Genomic DNA, 20,732 nt, shown 5'->3' on the forward strand with positions numbered 1-20,732 from the left:
ATGGGTCCTCCCTCATCCAGCGGTTTTGAAAGAGGGATACTTGTTGCTGAGGTGAACAGTGTGGTGTAAGTGCCCTTGAGCTTGATGTATCTGCCTTCAAGATTTTGTATCTTCTGCCCAATGAAAGGGGTGAGAAGAAAGAAGATGGGTGACGGGGAGGAGATACGTCTCCACCAAAGAAGGTGTAAGGCACATCTTCCCTCCACTAGCCTGCAAGACGCCTTTGGGCAAGGTGTAGCAGCATGCTTAGCAGCCCCCCCCCCCTCCAAATCAGTGTTGGATGAAGCCATGCGGGCAGGTGGTGGATGGTCATAAGAGCAGCTGGTGCGGATCACAAGTCCCGGTTATGCAACCACTGACCCCAGGCAGGCAATCTCTGAAGAGTTTTAATAATGACTGGGGTCACCTGTCTTGCAAAGACACTTTCCAGAAGAAGGCAATAGCAAACCACTTCTGTAGAAAAATTTGCCAAGAACAACCATGGTCATGGAATGAGCATGATCGCCCAGGTCAAATGACACGGCACACAACAAAGGACCGAATGAGTGGAAAGGATGCCCAGAGTGGATGAGGTCTTGATGGAGAACTTTGTAGATAACTGTAAGGACCACCCTATGATCCAGGGTCACATATTTCCATCTGTTGGATAGACAGAGGAATATTTTCAATTGGTCTGTACTACATTAAAACGTCAGCCTCAATTGATGACAGAACTGTGAGTTAGAGAGGTACAATTGAGTTACATCTGAATACAAGATGGGGACTCAAATATGAGTTCTGCTATTGCTGAGATTACCATGGGAACAAAGAGAGACCTTTATCAAGAAATGAAATGTTGCCACTAACTCCTAAGAACATCAAACCCATGATTGTTCAAAGTGGAGGAGTATTGAGAACTGGATGTGACAGAAAACCTTGAGGCCTCATATCAGAAGCACATTGAAGGCCTACATAAATAGCAAAGGAAATCTAAGACTTCACAAACTACATCCATATCTGCAAACCCATCTATAGAAGAGCTTGTAGTTCCTCCATTGGGTTCATCAGACATCTCAGAAACCACAAAATCAGAGTCAAAGCAACTTAGACTTAGTCCTGAGGGATGCCTAAATAAGTAACTAAGAACTTTCTTTGACAACACAGTGGCACCTAAGGCCAATTACATATCAACACATGTTTTCCCTCAGATCCGTGCCTTTTGCTTTGAAGTTATTATGGAGCATTGCTCATTGAAATACAAAGAGTTTTGTTTTTTATTCTCTCTCTCTGTTTTATAGGTGGGCCAACAGCTGAATCATTTTGTCTCACTGGTGCCATTAAAGATCTACCATAAAATTATTATTGTAGCCTCTCTAGTTATCTTTCATTGTAGCATGATTATTTTTATGTGCAATAAGAGTGGGTTTCACAGATATTGCTTAAAGTGACTGCTGATTCCAAGTGGATGGTGCAATCTTGTGTGTTTATGTTGGATCTATACATTAAGGCTGTTGGGCCTCCAGCAGTCTGTCAGTCATTGTCAACCAAAGGCCAGACCCAGCTTGGTTGCCATTGTTGAACAACAGTTGCCAGGGTGTTCAAATATAGCAAAAACAATCCATCTCCAAGGTGTAGTAGTTCCTTCTCCTTTATTGCCGAGAGCCTCAGCAATGGTGATCCTGCCAACTGTGCAGCTACAATGGCACAAGGTGAAAAGGGCCAGTCATTGCGTGATGCTGTTCCTTGTAACTTATCCAGTGCTCAGAGGTAACTCTGTCCAAAAGCAGCTGCTGTCCCACACAGTGAGCTGCCTCCTTAAGAACCTTCTGCCACAGAGGGTGACAGCAAAGCAAAACCCTTGTCCTGTTTTGCAATTGAAGAATAGATCTAGAATTCAGACTCAGATGCATTTATCACATGTACATAAAAGCATACACTGAAATGTGTCATTTGTGTTAATAACCAAGACACCCAAAGATGTGTTCAGGTCAGCTTGCAAGCATTGCCACACATTTCAGTGCCAATATAGCGCGCCCACAATGCTAGGGAAATCAAGGCAGAACATACCAAGCCACAAAGCAACAACAGAAAAAAAGAGCCCCATTCCTCTCACTCACCAACAGTGCACATACACAGTTCTCCAACACCAGGACAGTCTGTCTTCAGTCTCCAGCTTCCTGTGGTTTCCAGACAATGGACATCCAACTTCCCAGCAGACTCACAGATTCACAGTCTGAGGGCTATGCGCATTGGGCCTCGACTTCAGGTCTTCCAATTGACCTTCTATTGACTTACTTCAATACAAATGGTGCAATACCACCCATTACATCCACGCTAATTTTCAATAGATAATGCCCTCAGTTCTCTCTGTACTACAACACAATTTTTCTGCCTTTCACTTATTCCAAAGAGAGTTTTAGAGCTACCTGTTAACCTACCAGTATATTTTCAGGATGTGGAATGAAATTGAACGCAGAGTAAAAATATATGGCTTCATTTCATTTAGATTTAGTACAATGTTTCACAACCTTGCTATCCCTTCCACTTCCAACAAATCCTTGAACTAAATTGGAGTGTGTACACTGCACATCATTGCTTCCTTGCTCGTTCACCCAGTGGAGCATCAGTGCAGGAGACTGGCACAACTAGTCGGCCACTGTCACATAGCCACAGTGACCTTGGTTCAATCCCGAACTCTGGAGCTGTCAGCGTGGATCTTGTATATTCTCCCTGTTCTGTGTTGTTACCTCTGTGCTCTGCAATGTCGCCCCATATCCCAAAGATGTACTGATTGATATGGTTATTTGTCCTCAATAATTTGCTCCTAGTGTGGTAGTGGAATCAGGAGGAATTTATGAACATTAAGAAAGAATAGATTGACTTGCCACTTGCAATCCTGTACACTGGAGTCTCCAGTCAGAATTCTCTGCACCTTTGTTGACGTACCAAATCTCCTGAAATTCTTTACAAAGTAGAGCTGTTGGTATGCTTATTTTATGATTGTATTCATGTGCTGAGCCAAGGATAAATCTTCAGAAATGTTGATCCCCTGTATATTTCGCTCCTGTCTGCTTCCTCATTGCTTACAAACAACAGTGATAACAAATATGATACTGATTCTGATTTTCAGTAGTTTACAAGGAAATATAGGAAATGGAATGGATGTGATATCCCTACAGGCAACGGGTTGAATCATCTTCTTCTGTGTTGAAATAGGTAATAAGTAAATCTGGCTTCTCCTGGCCGAGCAGAGAGGCATAGACAAGTGGACAACCAAAGTCATTCTCCCAGGGTGGAAGTGGCTAATACACAGATCATCATTTTATAGTGATTGGAGGAAAGTATAGGGGAGACGTCAGGAGTAAATATTTCACCCGGAGAGTGGGGGGTGTGTGGATTGCCCTGCCAGACAGAAAAATATACATCAGGGGCATGTAACATGGGCTCATCCATATTACAATTTCCAGCAACTGAATTGTCACCTGTCAATTGTCAAATATTGGTGAGCAGCAACCTGGTTGTTATTTTGTATTCATTAATTTAATGTGGTGTAATTGTGTAGAGGTTGAAACTCTTGTAAAGGCTCATGGTTGACAGAGAAAGGAACTACGAGGGGTGATTGATTAACTTCATGGCCGAAGGTAGAAGGAGTCAATTTTAGAAAACCTAGCACATTTATTTTTTAACTGCATGTGCATGTAACGAGAGCTGTATAACTTTTAATTTAACCATTAACACAATAAGTTCGAAGACCATCTTGCTGGAATTATTTGCTGAATGGATGCCATATTTGCTGGAATTTTGGGATCTGTGGAAGAGGGTATATAGGCATTTGTTCTGATTCATCATCCCTTTGTTGCATCTCTTCAGAGAGTGAACCAACAGAGGGAACAGCATGCTTCTCTCTTAATTGTTCGCACTGTGGCCTTCTTCTATAATAAAGACTGACTTCTGCCTGTGCAGGTGCAAGGCAGTGTGTTATTACATTAATCTTCCAGTAACATGCACACAGCAGCTTCTATGGGGTCAACCAAAGTTATTACTGTCTTTTTTAAACACATCTTTTGTAATTGCAACTCCCTTTTGGACAGCAGTGTTGTGGGGTTGCTATAGGTCCAATTAATTGATTTCTTGGCGAACAGCAGGGGAGTTAAGGATGAGTCTTCAAGTGGGAGAGTTGTTTGTTTGCTGCCACCCAGGGGTGGCATCAGAGTCAGGCACGCCACCAAAGTGCCAAAGGTAGTACGGCGCAGCATCCAGGCTGAAGTTAGTGCTGCCCCCCAGAGTTTGCTTGGCAGAAGACAAGCTGTGTTGTATTAACTGCAGACTGCTCCAACATCCATGGACTCAGGGACTTGGACTATATTTTTGGTGATTGTATTCTAAATAAGCAGATATCATAGCTTAGACATTATTTATAGGGATAGACTGGAGACAGCATGAAGAGTTATGTTCAAGGGTAGCAATGATGAAGAATCTTATTGTGTTTTACTGCCACCTCATTTGTGCCTGGTATTTTATATGTGCTATATGAGCCTTGTGCTGTGTATGACTGCTGGTAATGTGTCTTGCACCTTGGCCCCGGAGTAACACTGTTTCATTTTGCTCTATTCATGGGTACTCATGTCTGGTTGAACATGAACTTGGAGCTGAAGTCAAATTTCAAATAAATTTATTATCAAAGTATGTCACCATGATATTATTTTTTGTTAATGCCTGCAAGAAAATTAATGAAATATAATAGAATTTGTGAAAAAGCTATAAATACAGACGAATGAGCAAAAGAAGACAAATAGTTCAAATAAGAAAAATAATACTGAAAATGAGTTGTAGAGTTCATAGGTTGTGGAATCGGTTCGGCGCTAATGTTTGTGAAGATACGGATACTGGTTTAGGAGCCTGATGGTTGTAAGGTAATAACTGTTCCTGAACCTGGCGGTGTGATACTAAAGCTGCTGTAGCTTTTTCCCGATGATAGTAGTGAGAAGAGAGCATGGCCAGGATGGTGGAGGACCTCGATGGATACTACCTTCTTGCAGCAATACCTCTTGGAAATGTACTCAGTGGTGAAGAGGGCTTTGCCTGTGATGAACTGAGCTATACCTACCACTTTCTAAAAACATTTATGTCCCCATACATTGGTGTTTCTATACTAGGCTGTGATGCGACCAGTTCTCTCTCTTGGAGAAAATAGTTATTTACATGCACACCCATCTCCATTGATTCGTAAGCCTCTAAGTAGCGGTGCTGGTGAAATTCACTTGAATTAAACAAGAACTGACAGATTAGGAAGAAGAAGTATAGAAGGGATGAGAGGTTAACCAGAATGAGGAATGGAAAATGAGAGAAGAGGATGGGGAAATTAGAGAAATTGAAGTTCATGCCATCAGTTTGGAGACTACCCAGATTAAGTATGAGGTGTTGCTCCTCCTCCTGAGTTAGTTTCCTTCTTCTTCAGCCCTCTACCTCTTCCATTCATTACCCACCAACTTCTTCCATCATCCGTCTCTCCCATCCACCCACCTTCCACCTCATCTCATCTCACTATCACCTACCAGCCTGCACTCCACACCCAAACCCCACCACCTTATTCTGGATTCTGCCCACATCCTTTCTAATCTTTATGAAGGGTCTCAGCCTGAAATGTCAACTGTTCATTTCCTTCCATAATGTAGTCTGACTTACTGAGTTCCTTCACCATTTTGTGTGTGTTGCTCAAGATTTCCACCCTCTTCAGAATCTCTGGTGTAGAGATATGCTGCTGCAGGTAAGTTTTTGATTATACTTGCACCTTGCCACACATGCACATGACAATAAACTCAAATTTTCTGTACTATTCTCAGATTCATTAAGAAAGATACACATTGATTAATTGAAATTCATATCCTGTTATGGTGGATCCTGATCTGTAAGCCTTGCAGAGTTCCCTCAACCCCAGAGTTAAACATACAAAGCACTGACTGCAGTATTAAATCTATCTTTCCCTTGCAGACACACGTGCTTCACTTTGATATAACAAAGTTTGGTGCCAACCTCAGCAATTGTCATTTCCCTGTGAATCGTGCAGACAAACCTCACCACACTGCTCCAACCTGTTTATGTGCATCGGCATGCAATGTTGCATGCCAGCTACAGGCAAACAAACTAATCGGCTTGTAATGGAGTTGAGAACATTGGGTCCTCAAAATGTTGAGCAAGTCGGGAAACACAGCTATTGACAGGAAAATGCAGATAAGGAAGAATTGCTTCATGGATCTAGACCAAAAGCTGTTTAGTAAGCCACAGAAGAGAATTTTCTATAAAAAATACCTTGAGATGAATTATAATACAAGAAATGAATTGTCAGACAAGAGCAAACTTTAAAACAGCATAACCTATTGTGACTGAAACACAGTCAATGGGAAAACTAATATTTACAGTTTAGTTAATGCAAATTTTAGAGATTCCATTCTAATGTACTTTATGATGGAAGGCTGACTTATTCCATTAAGGGAGATCCCAGGTTTGAACACTGGTCAGCAAATGATTGGTTGATCTTGCTAACTGAGATGAGGGACTTCCTTCAGGAGCAGTCCTGGTCTGTTGCACTTCCATTGTTTCCTTCCTTCCCTACTCAACTGAGGCCGTGCCTTCATCAGATTCATCCTTTTCTTAAGACTCTGTCTTGCTGAACCAAATGACCAAATCTGTTAGTGGTTTACAATACCACCATCACTGTTTGCTTTTATGGTCATTTACAACATTGGCTGTGATTTCTTCAGATTGTGGATGTAAGATAAATTGTTAATAAGAGCTCCATGGATATATTGTCATGACAACCCTAATTCTAGGCCACTCATGGGAGACACGGCCACCTCCTCCACCACTAGAAAATCAAATACCTACAGTACCTCATCAACTATTCCCACTGTAGACTCCTTGTAAACACTACCCAAGAATTAAGGTTGCTAATGGTTTCCCGATTGTCCAGTAGGTAACATCCATAACCTGAAACCAAATCAGACGCAGCACAGGTTCCTACTTGCCATGGCACAGGGCAATACATATTGGCTGTTAGTCAGTCTTTATTTTTAAAATACATTTTCAGAAATTATTTTGTATCTTTATTTTCCTCCAAATGCCTGCAAGATTATGACTCACAAAACACATTTGAACTTTGATAATTCCATAAAAACACAAAATGCTGGCAGAACTCAGCAGGCCAGACAGCATCTATGGGAGGAGGTAGTGACAACGTTTCGGGCCGAAACCCTTCATCAACCCTTGACTCCTGATGAAGGGTTTCGGCCCGAAACGTTGTCACTACCTCCTCCCATAGATGCTGTCTGGACTGCTGAGTTCTGCCAGCATTTTGTGTTCTTATTTATTTCCAGCACCTGCAGATTCACTCGTGTTGCCTTTGGTAATTCCATTATAACTTTGATAATTTATTTTGATAATTCCATTAAAATACAAAATTTTTCAGATGACGAGCTGGCATTTCTCTGTATGTTACAGAAATTCATTTACACAACCAGGACTCTGCATCCCACCCCTACAAATGGATCCTTGGGTTCCTGATCACCAGAATGCAACTTATAACGTTAAGCAACAACGCCTCTTCTTGAAGGCCTCATTGGCAGCTGGACAGTTACAAAGGATTAGTTTGGCCAGGGAGGAGTGTAAGCTGTGAGTCAGATTGTGTCATCTAGACCCGCAGATAGATCAAATAATATCATACTCTTGTGTTGTGCGCTAGGGATTAGATTTTGAAAGTCTTCTGCTCATCAGTTATGAGTGACAGATCCTAGTTTTAATGAGTGTTGTCCCTCAAAAGGCAGCAGTCATGCTACAGAAGACTCAGTATTAGGAAACTGCTGGTTCTTGCAGTGAGTGTCTTTAGATATCGAGATACATGACTGGAAATCAGAACCCTGTTAGTTGCTGAAAGTTAAACAGAACAACCCGCCAGATTCATTTTTTGCATCAGCAATCAGGCCGAAGTGGGATTAGTCCCATCCAAAGCACAAGGTCTGACACATCCTCTAAAAGTCTCAGCCTGAAAATCACCTTTTGTTTCCACAGTACAAACTTTAAAAGTTATTTTATTTCCTCTTTTAAGTGGCCAAGATCGTTCACATCCTTATTGTTAGTGCATCAATTAGGATATTTTGCATATTAGGAGGTCAGTGGGAAAGAGGGCTAATATTTTGAATCAATGACTGTTCATCAAAACTGAAGTGCTAAATCTGCTTCTCCCTCCGTAGACGCCACCTGACCCGTTGTGTTTCCAGCATTCCCTGGTTTGTTCCAGATTTCTTGCTTCTGCAATTTTTTTTGTTTTGCTTACATTTAATATTTCATATTGTCAATACTTATCATTTGAACTAATTCATGGATTTAGTATTGAAGATATATCTTCAATACATGTGCTGCAGTCTCCCAGTAAGGTACTCACCACAACCTTTTCCAAGCGGCGGGGGGGGGGGGGGGGGTCATCATGACTGAACAGGGATTTAACAGATCGTGTTCTTTCCACATTGTCAATTTAATTCATCATAAAGAAGAAGGAATAAAGCTTCCCTTCACAACAAAGGATTCAAAAAGATGATGCAGTAGGGATGGGAAATCTTGACATACAAGCTGAGGCTGGGAAGGCTGAGGCATTTTCCGTGGATCACTGGAGGCTGATGGAGATTTATCAAATTTTTTTCAAAGACTATGACCTTGCAGAGGTTTATAAAATCGTGAGGGGTATAGATAAGGGGAATAGTCACATTTATTTTTCCAAGGGAGTCTAAAGCTAGAGGATAATAAGCTTTAGGCGAGAGGGGAAAATGAATCTCACGGTAGTAAACAGCGACATATATGTGCTTTGATTTTAAATTTACTTTCAAAGATTTAAAGAGGACCTGAAAAGCAACTTTTTCCAGACAGAGATAATGGGTATAGGATTGAGCTGGCAGAGGAAGTGGTAGAGGTGGGTACAATTACAACATTTAAAATCATTTGGATAGGTACATGAGAGTGGATAGAATGTGGAATTTTGTCCGTATAAAGGAGGTGGTTACAGAATCAATCGGATGTATTCAAAAGGGAATTAGACAGGCACTTGAGAGAGATACATTTGCGGGGATAAGGAAAAAAGTAAGGAAATTAGACTGTGAAGTGCAATGCTAGAAGTAGACATGGGCCTAATGGCCTCTTTCTTTGCTTTAACACATTAACATGTTATTTACGACAGTATGACTAGCATTATACTATTGTAAATTTAACTGCATATATATTTGTACTTATGGCAGCTGTATATTTACATAACATTTTATTATCTTTTAATATTATTGTGATAATATTATTTTATGCGATACATGTACTTTGTTTTGCATCTTGAAATTTGCACATTTCTCAATGGAATGTTGTTTCGTTTATCTGTGTATTGTATCCAGTGATCATAATGCCATTAGTTTCAAAGTAAATATGGAAAAAGGTAGGTCTGGTCCACAGGTTGAGATTCTAAATTGGAGAAAGAACGATTTTGGTGGTATCAGAAAGAATCTGGCAAGTGTGGTTTGGGACAGGCTGCTTTCTGGCAAAGGCATACTTGGTAAGTTAGACACCTTCAAAAGTGAAATTTTGTGAGTATAAAACTTGTACGCATATGCCAGAATAAAAAAGCAAAGATAACAGGTTTGGGGAACCTGAGTTTTCAAGAGGTATTGAGGCCCTGATTAAGAAATTAAAAAACAAGTACTTAGCAGGTATAGGCAGATAGGAACAAATGAGGGACCTGAGGAATACAAGAATGCAAGAGAACACTTAAGAAATAAATCAAGAAGACATGCGGATGCTCTAGCAGACAAGGTGAAGGAGAATCCTAAGGGATTCTACAGATATGTTAAGAGCGAAAGGATTGCAAGGGACGAAATTGGTCCTCTGGAAGACCAGAATGATAATTTTTGCATGGAGCCAAAAGAGATGGTGAAGATCTTAAGTGAATTTTTTTGCATCTGTATTTACTATGGAGATGGACACAGTCTATAGAAGTGAGGCAAAGCAGCAGCAAAGTCATCGACTCTGTCACACCTCACTCTGAGGTGTGGGTAAGCACGTGCAACGAGTGTCACCAGTTGCAATAAAAACACGAGCACGTTAGTGCAAGGGGTTTTATTTAGAGCCAGATGAAAAAAAAAGGACAAAAGCTGCCCAAAGGTTGCGAAGAAAAGTAGTATTTAAAAATAGACAAATGAAAATTTACAAAAATTTACTTATAGAGGCTTTCTCTATGACACATTTTGTCATTAACTTTCCAATACAACTATTCAGAACTGTCAAATCCAATCTTTACACCTCTCAGCAAAGCCAAGCTGAGGGTTTAAACCTGCTGTGTAGGGGATAGAGCCCCTGCTCCTATTAATGCAGGCATTACTTTAGCACACGCCAAACTGTCCCTTGTGTCTTTTGGGGCCGTTCTGTTGTCTTCAGACCAAGGTAACTGTGTGAGTGAAAATAAATGAAACTGTTCAGAATGGCTCTGTCTAGAATCCATTTTTCAATGAGTTATAAACCAATAGAGCAGGTGAATTGAAGGGATTGTTTTGATTAGCCAAGCTAAAAATTGTTTCACTGTTGGGATATGGTTAATGGTGAACTTCCCAAGAACTGCAGAACAGGAGGACAAAGCGTGTGAACAACAGGGGGAAACTGGATCAGGAGAAATGACTAACTGAGCAAAGGGGCAAGGTTAGTGGGAGAATTTGTATTGCCAACCTGTTCTGTCACCACTTCTGGATTGCTCAAGGTAGACAATGCAGTCTGCCGTGACGTTGTGCTGCCCTGCCTGATGATGGACGTTGAAATGGAACAGTTGTGGAGCCAGGTGCCATCTCATGATGTGTGCATTGTGGTCTTTCATGGAGTGGATCCAGGTGAGGGCTTTGTGGTCGGTCTCCAGAACGAATTCTCTGCCTAGCAGGTAATAATGTAGGCTCTCCAAGGCCCATTTATGACAAGAGCCTCCTTCTCAACAGTGGAACCTTGTCTCCCATTGTGGTAGCTTCTGACTAAGATACAATACCAATTGCTGTTCTCCCTCTTTTCCCTGGACCAGGACTGCTCCAATTCCTACTGCCAAGAGCTTCCTTCTCAACAGTGTCTCCCATGTTACAAACTAAAGTAATACCCAAGGTATAATATTGGCTATTGTTCTCCCTGGACCAAGACTACTCCAATCCTCACTGCTGAGATGTTGATGGGATAGTGAATAGTTTGGGGAAGCCTGGGCTGATGAGGACCAGCCGGGAATACAAAACCTCTTTCAGAGTCACATTCTTCAGTCCTCCAGACTGGATTCTTCTCAGACTTCAGCGTCATTTCTGATAGTGGGACTGCCAAGGTGACAAGCTGAGGGATAAAATGTTAATACCACCCGATAAACCCCTGGGAGAACTGGATCTGTTTCTTGTGCAGGGGCAGGGATGATTTCTGATGGCCTCAGCCTCATCAAACAGCTAGTAGCCTAGGTACCATGTTTTAGCACAGGCCCACTCGCACTCTGCGTGTTCAGTGTAAAGCCAGCAGCCGCAATCTTCCTCAGGACATCCTCAAGGTGCTTCAGGTGGTCCTCCCAGCTGGTGCTGAAGATGACTACATCATCCAGGTATGCCGCACAATATTTCTTGCATCCCCTAAGGACACAGTTAATCAGCCGTTGGAAGGTTGCTGTGGCTCCATGCAGCCCAAACAGCATGACAGTGAAATGAAGGAGGTCAAGGGGAGGGCAGAACGCAATGTACTCATGAGAGTTCTTTGCCAGTGGGATCTGCCAATGGTTCTTGCCGAGGTCAAGGATGGTTATAAATTTGGCATGGCCCAACCTTTCCTTCAGCTTATCAATCCACGGTTTGGGGTAGGCATCGAACTTGGAGATGGTATTAATTTTTCAGAAGTCAATGCAAACCCTCAGGGACTTATCAGGATTTGGCACACTCACCACCAGACTGCACCACGCACTCTCAGAGGGCTCGAACACACCCAGGTCCAACATGGAGCAGATCTCAGCCTTCAGTGGTTCCACCAACCTCTCTGGGGCTCAGTAAGGTTGTTGCCAGATGGGGGTGTGTGCTGTCCTTGTTGTTCGGCCAGGGCAGGACAGGAAGAGGGAGCGGTACTGCCCGAAGACTTGGTTCAGTCCCTCCTGTTGTTGAAGGGTCAGATGGACCAATTTAGGCTTTGGCGAGGCACTCCAAGGCTGCAGATATTCAGTTGTCTCTCCCCCGTCTTCCTCCAACTCTTGAACTATCAAGGATAGCTTCAGGCCCGCTCTTTCCTTTCACTCCCCAGCAGGTTGACACAACATGTCTGAGAAGCCTTTCCTTTTCTCAGATGGACCTCTTCATAGGAGACCAGACCATGCTTCCTCAGAACTCCAAAAGGTCCCTGCCATTTGGCCAAGAGTTTATTGGTGGAGTGGGAAGTAGCACAAAGATCTTCAGACCAAGGGTGAACTCACATTACCATGTCTTAAGTTCACACCAACTCTTTTGGTTCTGCTGGGCCCTCTCCAGATTGCACCGAGTCTCCTCTCTGTAGGCCTCCAGGCGATTCCTCATTTGTAAGACACAAGAGACAATGCCCTCACCTGTACTGCCTTGGGCTTGTCCTCCCACTGGTGGTGGAGCAAATCAAGAGGTCCCCAGCCATACAGAAGCTCAACTGGGGAGAAGCCGGTCGATGCCGGGGGAACCTCCCAAGATGCAGAGGAGGAAAGGCAGTACTTCCCCCAGTCACTTCCTGTGCCGGTCACTAACCTCCTCAGCATGTCCTCGGGGGTTGCTTAAACCTTTCGACAAGACCATCAGTTTGGTGGTGGTAGGGTGTGGTACAGATACCCGAAGTATTCAGCTGATGGTGTAATTGAGACACAAGGCATGAGGTGAAATTGGTGCCTTGGTCAGTTAAGATTTCTTCAGGGAAACCAACATGGGAGAAGAGTTGTACATGGGAAGTTATGATTTTAGGGGTGGTGATGAAACACAGAGGAAGGCCTCAGGGAACCAGGTAGCTTTGTCACACATAACTAAAAACTAGAATTACTTTTCTCTAGAGGGCTTAGCAATATGTTTGAATGGGGTGGTTATGATGGGCAAGGGCTGTAAGTGGGGCTTTGTGCACATGTTGGATGTGGTGGCTCTTTTGTTACTCAGGGCAGGAAGTACAATATTACCAGACATCAGCATACATAGATGACCGAGAGAATCTGTTGCTTACTCTAAGGTTGGCTTTCTGATGACCCAAACATGGGGTAAAACGTGATGTTTTCTGATGTAAAATGTGGAGCCTGCAACAGGTGGGTACTACCAATCTGTTATCAGGAGTACCTGATACAAGATGCCGTTTTCCAGCATCTTTCCAGCTAGAGGACCCCTTGTCATCCTCCCTCTTCACCCAAGTATACAGAGGAGCCAGCGATGGATCCTCTCTGGGCACTGTAGGGCAGCCATTGATCTGTGGTGAGGTTTGTGGATAGTCAGGTATACCTAATGCCTTCTCCAGGTGACATTTCTGCCATGATTTACATGTCCCTTTCTTATCTCCCTCAATAGGCTATCAGCTAGGGCTAGTAATGGCTCCACCCCAGCTGTGTCAACACAGGGCAAGACAAGATTGCAGTGGAGTCAACATTATCCAATAAATCTACTAGGACCGTTAAATTTCTACCAAATACATTTTTGGAAAAGCATCAACCAGACCCACCACAGTAAGTATACATTGTCCACCACTCCAAGAGTAACATCAGCAGTAAGGTGCCCTTCAACATCCCCATGTGCACACAGTATGTCTGCAGAAATCAACAGGATTAGGAGGTAAAAATTCTGTTCTGACCTAGGTAACCATACTCCCTGTGTGCAACCACTGCCTGTCAACCAAGACTGGTATTTCAGCAGAACATTTTGCCTGGTTCTCCCCTCTTGCAAGGTTAATAGCCACCCCTGCCTCTAGCAGTGAGACATACCCTCCCCGGGACATAACAATAGCTGAGCAGTTTAGGTGTTTTTTTTAAGTACAAACAGAAGCGTTGCGACCAGCTTGTTGACGGTAATAGCAAGTTAGGGGAGCTTTAGGTTTTACTTTGTCTCATGTGTCTGTGATTTGTGGTCCAGGGTTACCTACAAGCGTTTGCCACTCCCGTGACTGAGCAGGAGATGATAGGGGTGCTCCTCTCTGGGTATTGATGTACTGCTGGGCCATCTGCGTCACAACCAGTCCATTGGAGGGCTCGTGTTCATACCTGGGTCCAAGAACATTCCCCGGCAGGACCTGCAGCAGTTGCTCGTGGATGTCAAATTCCCCAATCTCTTCCTTGCTATGGATTTTGGCCTTATTCAACACCATTAGGGTCCTGTCAGGCAGTGGTGGGTCCCCTCTGGTGATTCTCCAGCTGGCACAGACCTACCCCGGAACCTCAGTTGATAGGTCTCCGGCGATATGCCGAATTTTGCCAAGAGAGCCTCCTTCAGGTCAGGGTTGGACTTTTCCTCATCCATGGCTGAGTAGGTTTCCAAGTTTCCACCAGCCAGGAGAGGGATGGGTCGGCACGCCCACATGTCTTGGCCAGCCGTTCGAACCACTGGAGATAAATTCTCGATATCCTCTCCCTCCTGGAGGACTGGCATCTTGGGTTCTGACGGGTAAGTAAAGTCTCTATGTCTTGGTTCAGGTGCAGTGCTGGGAGGGCAAGTGTGGTGGCTGGTCCTGCATACCTGGAGACCCAGATAACAGAGAGCCGGGGTGCTAGTAGAAGCAGCATTGTTGGGCTTCTGCTCTCCGAGGGAACTGGAGGGGCAACGAACTTTAGAATCCCTGACACGGTGGATGCTCCCAGTCAATACTTGTCTCTGGTGATGGAGACCTGATCGGGCTGGTTTGTATCTCTCGGACTTTCTGCATGGAGGTGAACGGCCCAAGAGCTGCCAGCTCCAACATCCCCATAGACTTCCCCAGAAGGATCCTCAGAAGGATCCCGACAGGTCTTCCTCAGACTCAGTCATGTCCCACCATTCATCCCCATGAGACCCCATCCATGAAACACCTGGCTTAACTCCAGGCTTCTGTGAGCGTAGCCCCGCTCTTTTCGACATCTTCAGCCCTTTTCCGCTGCCACCATCTCTCACACCTCGCTATCAAGGTGTGGGTCACGAGGGTCACTAGTTGGGAAAATAAACAAATGGCAAGTCGCAATAGCACATTAGTGCAAGGGAGTTTAAATTAGTGCCAGATGCAAATAAAAAAAGCAATAGTTGCCCAAAAGTTGCGAAGAAAAAAAGAATTTACAAACGTGTACAAAATTACAGAGGCTTTCTTCACAACACACTTTGTCATTAACTTTCCAATATAACTATTCACAACCGTCACATCCAACCTCACACCTCTCTGCAAAGCCAAACTGAGTGTTAAATATGCCTGCGAAGGGTGTAGAGCCCCTGCTCCCACTAACTCAGGCATTATTTTAGGACGCCCAAACTGTCCCTCCGGTCTTTTGGGGCCGTTCTACTGTCCACAAACCAAAGTAACAGGGTGAGTGAAAATAAATGAAACTATTTGAAATACCTCTGCCTGGAATCCTTATTTTTATAAGTTATTAACCAGTAGAGCACGTTAACTGGAGGGATTGTATTGATTAGTCAAACTAGCGATTCTTTACTGTTGAGATGTGTAAATGGTGAACTGCAAGAACTGCGGAACGGGAGGGCAAAGTGTGTGAACTACTGGGGAAACTAGACAAGGGACAGAACAATAAGGAATGACTAACTGGGCAAAGGGGTAAGGTTAGAGGGAGGCTTAGCATTGTCAACCTGTTCTGTTATAGACCCTATACAGATTGCAGAGGACAGGGTGTGCACTGTCCCGGGGCAAATTAGAGTGGCTAAATCCCCAGGGCCTGACAGGGTGTTCCCTCGGACCCAGTGGGATGTAAGTGCAGAAATTGCAGGGACCCTAGCAGAGATATTTAAATAATTCTTAGCAATAGGTGAGCTACCATAGGATTGCTAATGTTGTTCAACTGTTTAGGAAAGACACTAAAAATGAACCAGGAAATTAGAGGCTGGTGAGCCTGATATTAGCAGTGAGAAAGTTACTGGCAGGTATTCTAAGGGACCGGATATAGGTCTTGTGCAGTGAATTGTAGGGCAGCAGGTAGTGTGGTGGAACAAAAGATTCTGGGAATACAAATCCATCATTTATTGAAAATGGCCAAACAAGTAGATTGAAAATGGCCAAACAAAAGAAAGCTTTTGCCACATTGGCTTTCATAAATCAAAGTATTGAGTGCAGGAGATGCGATGTTATGTTGAAGTTATGTAATACATTGGTGCGATCTACTTTTGAGTATTTTGTGCCGTTTTCCTACTAAAGGAAAGATGTAAATAAGGTTGAAAGAGTACAGAGAAAGTTTACAAGGACGTTGCCTAGACTGGAGGACCTGAGTTATACGCAAAAATTGAATAGGTTACGTCTTTATTCCCTGGAACATATAAGATTAAGGGAGATTTGATAGAGGTAAACAAAAGCATGAGGGATATAGATAAATGGAAGCAGGCTTTCCACCAAGGCTGGGTGGGACAACAACTTGAGGTTATGGGTTAAGGGTGAAAGGTGAAAAGTATAAGGCGGACATGAGGGGAAATTTCTTCACTCAGAGGGTCATTAGAGTTTGGAACAAGCAGCCAGCACAAGTGGGGCATGCAAGCTAAATTTCAAAACTTGAGAAGTTTGATCAGAAACATACATGGATGTTAGGGATATGGAGAACTATGATCCAGGGACAGATCCATGGAAGTAGACATGAAAGGGCCTGCTTCTGTGCTGTACTTTTCTATGTCTCTGAACTTGAACTTAAGCTGTTCTATGATTCTATAAACTGCCAAAATAATGATGTTCCAACCTATTAAGATAACAAATTGATGAGTTTTCATTTTAGCCCTTCTCTGTTCTCTCTCCTCACTCTCTCCCCCTCTCTTCCACGTTCTCTCTCCCCTCCTTTCCCCCACTCTCCCTTCTTCTCTTCCCCCATTTACCTTAAGTAAAAGGAAAACCATACCTGAGAAAAGTCTTCCTCTGTTTAATTTATTGGTGTATCCTAGTGTACTGTCTCTATCTGCTTTTATTAATGGGAATTTCTATGAATGAACAAGCATTTTGAGATAAGTGTCACCAGCTTTTTTCTATCTCAATTGAAATGTACCAGTGTTCTCCAAGGAAACAAAAAGATAATATACTTTAGACATTGCTGACAAATGGTGACACCTAGCATGGCATCATCTTCTCTGAATATCTTCAGAGCCAAGTTCTGAGTCACTGCTAAATCTCTGGATGCTGCAGGTAACATTTTATGCCTTGGCATTCTAACAATTCGCAAACAAGTTAGAAATATATGGTTCCTAAAATCAGGCAATACAGTCTACCTCAATTTTAATGTGTTAGAAACACAACATTATATCGATGTCAGGTCAGCTTGCTGGAATAGCTAATCCAACATGCTACAGGAGCAGGAGTGACCTCTCGTGATAATATTAATGTTACACTACAAGTTTGGCATTTATATTCAACTTCACACAACATTGCATAAATCATGTGTGTCAGCCATGGTTCAGCTGACAGTGCTTTCATTCTGAGAGAAAAGGTTTTAGGGCAAGTCCCAAGCCAGAGACCCAAGTACAAATCTTGAAGCTGACATTCTGAGTCAGTGCTGCACTGTTAGAAGCACCATCATTATCATCAGACATAAAGGATCCTAGGAGGATACTGTAAAGCAAAATGAGTGAATACTCTGTGATATTCTGGTCAATAATGATGACTTGTTTAGCATCATTAACATTAGATGGCTTACAGGAATTTGCTGAGGGAAATCTAACGCCATGTTCTCTGCAATGGGTGGGGGAAGACACCTGCAGAAATGCTTCCAATGATTAAATACCAAAGTAGTTTAGAATTAATGACAACAGATTTTAAATATATTTTGTAAGAATCAGAGACTGTAACTGGGGAAAATCCTTTACGTACTATTCAAAACTAACCATTTAAGATTAAAATGAGATTTTCATCCTTTATTGACAACGTGACTCCAGAGTGTTGGAAGCCAGTGTAAGGCTGGAAGTGGTCCTGCCAAATGTGTTCTCCACCACAGAAGTGGAAGGTTTTTCTGTAACATGGTAAGGAAGATGCTTTCTTTTTAATTGGTAAATTTGTGCATTATTGTCACATGCGCTGAGGTTCAATGAAAAACTATGTTTTGCATGCCATCCATGCAAATTATCTCATTATGATGACCATCTCAACTGGGGAGAGATGTTCTCAGGGAAATGTACAGCGGAAATGTGGAGGTTATTTAGAGAACACTGGCTCAGGGTTAGAGTCATAGAAAAGCACAACACAGAAACAGGCCCTGTGGACCATCTAGTTCATGCTGAACCATTTAAACTGCCTGGTCCCATTAACCTGTACCCAGACCACAGCCCTCCATAACCCTACCATCCATTTTCCTATCCAAACTTCTCAAATGGTGAAATTGAGCTTGCATGCACCACTTGCTCTGGCAACTCATTTCACAGTCACAACCCTCATGTTCCCCTTAAACTTTTTGCTTTTCACCTTTAACCCTTGTCCTTTAGTCATAGCCCCATCCAACCTCGGTGGAAAAAAGCTGCTTGCATTTACCCCTCATAATTCTGTATTCCTCTATCAAATCTCCTCCCAATTATCCCTCATATCCTCCCAATTTACCCCTCATATTCTGTACCCCTCTATCAAATCTCCTCCCAATTTTCTATATTTCAAGGAATAAAGTGCCAACTTATTCATTTCCCTGATAACTCATGTCATCTAGTCTTAGCAACATCTTTGTACATTTTCTCTGTACTCTGTCAACCTTGCTTATATCTTTCCTGTAGGAAGGTGAGGAAAACTGCACACAATACTTAAAATTAGGCCTCCCCATTATCTTGTACATCTTCAACATTACATCCCATCTCCTGTACACAATACTTTGCTTTATGAAGGCCATGCACTTAAAACTTTCTTTATGACGCTGAGTACCTGTGCCGCCACTTTCAATAAATTACAGACTTGTACCTCTTGATTCCTTTATCCTGCCACACAGCTCAGTGCCCAGCCATTCACTGTGTAAGACCTCACTCTTGTCTGCATTAAACTCCACCTGCCAATCCTCAGCCCATTTTTCCAGCTGGTCCAGGGAGCGCTGCAAGCTCTGATAATCTTCCTCGCTGTGATGTCATCCGCGAATTCGCTAATCCAGTTAACCACATTATCACCCAGATCATAGTTATAAATGACAAACAACAATGGACCCAGCACCAATCCCTGCAGCACTCTACTAGTCACATACTTCAATCTACTACCACTCTCTGACTGCTCTGGTTCTAGACAGGCTTGTCCCATTGAGGCAGGGAAAGGATGGTAGAGTGAATGGAAGATGGTTGTCAAGAAGTTAAGCATTTTGTCAATAGGATAAAGAAATCATACATAGAGTTTAGGAATAAAGGATCAGACTAAGCTCTTGAGAGTAATGAGGTAGTCCAGAAGGAGCTTAAGAATGGATTTAGAAGAGCTAGAATGTGGCATAAGAAGATCTTGGGATGTAGGATTTAGGAAATCCCGAAGTTATTCTACATGTACATGAAGACCAGGCGGATGACTACAGTAAGGGTGGGACTGATTAGGGATAAAAGAGGAAACATATGCCTGGAGTAGGAGAAAGTATTAAAGAATAATTTGCTGCAGTGCTCATCAGTGAGTGGGATTGTGACGTTCCAGCGTAGAGCAGGTAACGTGCTGGAACATAAGGAAAAGGATATTTTAGACATTCTGAAGTCATTAGGATGAATGAGTCCCCAGGGCTCAGATAGTTTATACTCTAGGTTATGACAAGAAATGCAGGAAGTGATCACTGCAGTTTTGGAAGGTATCTAAGATTGGAAGGTGGCAAATGTTATTCCATTTTTCAAGACAGGTAATAGGGATAATCCTGTTAATTATAGTACAGTGAGTCTTAAATCAGTGCTGGGCAAACTATTGGAGAGGATTCTTAGAGTTGGGATTTATGAACATTTGGAGAAGCAAAATCAGATCAGTGATTGTCAGCATTGCTTTCTGAGGGCCAGGTTAACTTTTTCTAAGCAGTGACGAAACAAATTGATGAAGGAAGAGCAGTGGAAGTGGTATATATGGCTTTTACTAAGGCATTTGGCAAGGTTCTCAATGATAGATTAATTCAGAAAACCAGGGAAACCTGGCTGCATGGATTCAGAATTCACCTGCTCACAGAAGACTGAGGATGATAGTAGATAGAGTGTAGTCAGCCTGGAGGTCTTAATTAGTGGTCTTCTGCAGGGATCTTGTTCTGGGATCCCTGATCTTTGTGAATTTGACAAGTGACTTATGTGAGGAAGTGGAAGGGTGGGCTAGTAAGTTTGCAAATGACACAGAGATTGATGTTGTTGTCGATAGTGTAGAACTTGCCATTGGTTACAACAGGATATTGATAGGATGCAGAGCTGTGTTGAGAAGTGACAGAGGGAATTCAACCTGGAAGCAATATACTTTGGAAGGTCGAAGCTGAAGGTAGAGTATAAGGTTACTGGCAGGAGCAGTGTGAAGGAACAGAAGGATCTTGGAGTTCATTTCCATATATCCTACGAAGTTGCTATACAACTTTATTGGGTGGTTAAGAAGTGCTATGTCATGTTGGCCTTCATTAG

This window comes from Hypanus sabinus, chromosome 22 (genome assembly GCF_030144855.1).
Source record: "Hypanus sabinus isolate sHypSab1 chromosome 22, sHypSab1.hap1, whole genome shotgun sequence".
NCBI classification, from domain to species: domain Eukaryota; kingdom Metazoa; phylum Chordata; class Chondrichthyes; order Myliobatiformes; family Dasyatidae; genus Hypanus; species Hypanus sabinus.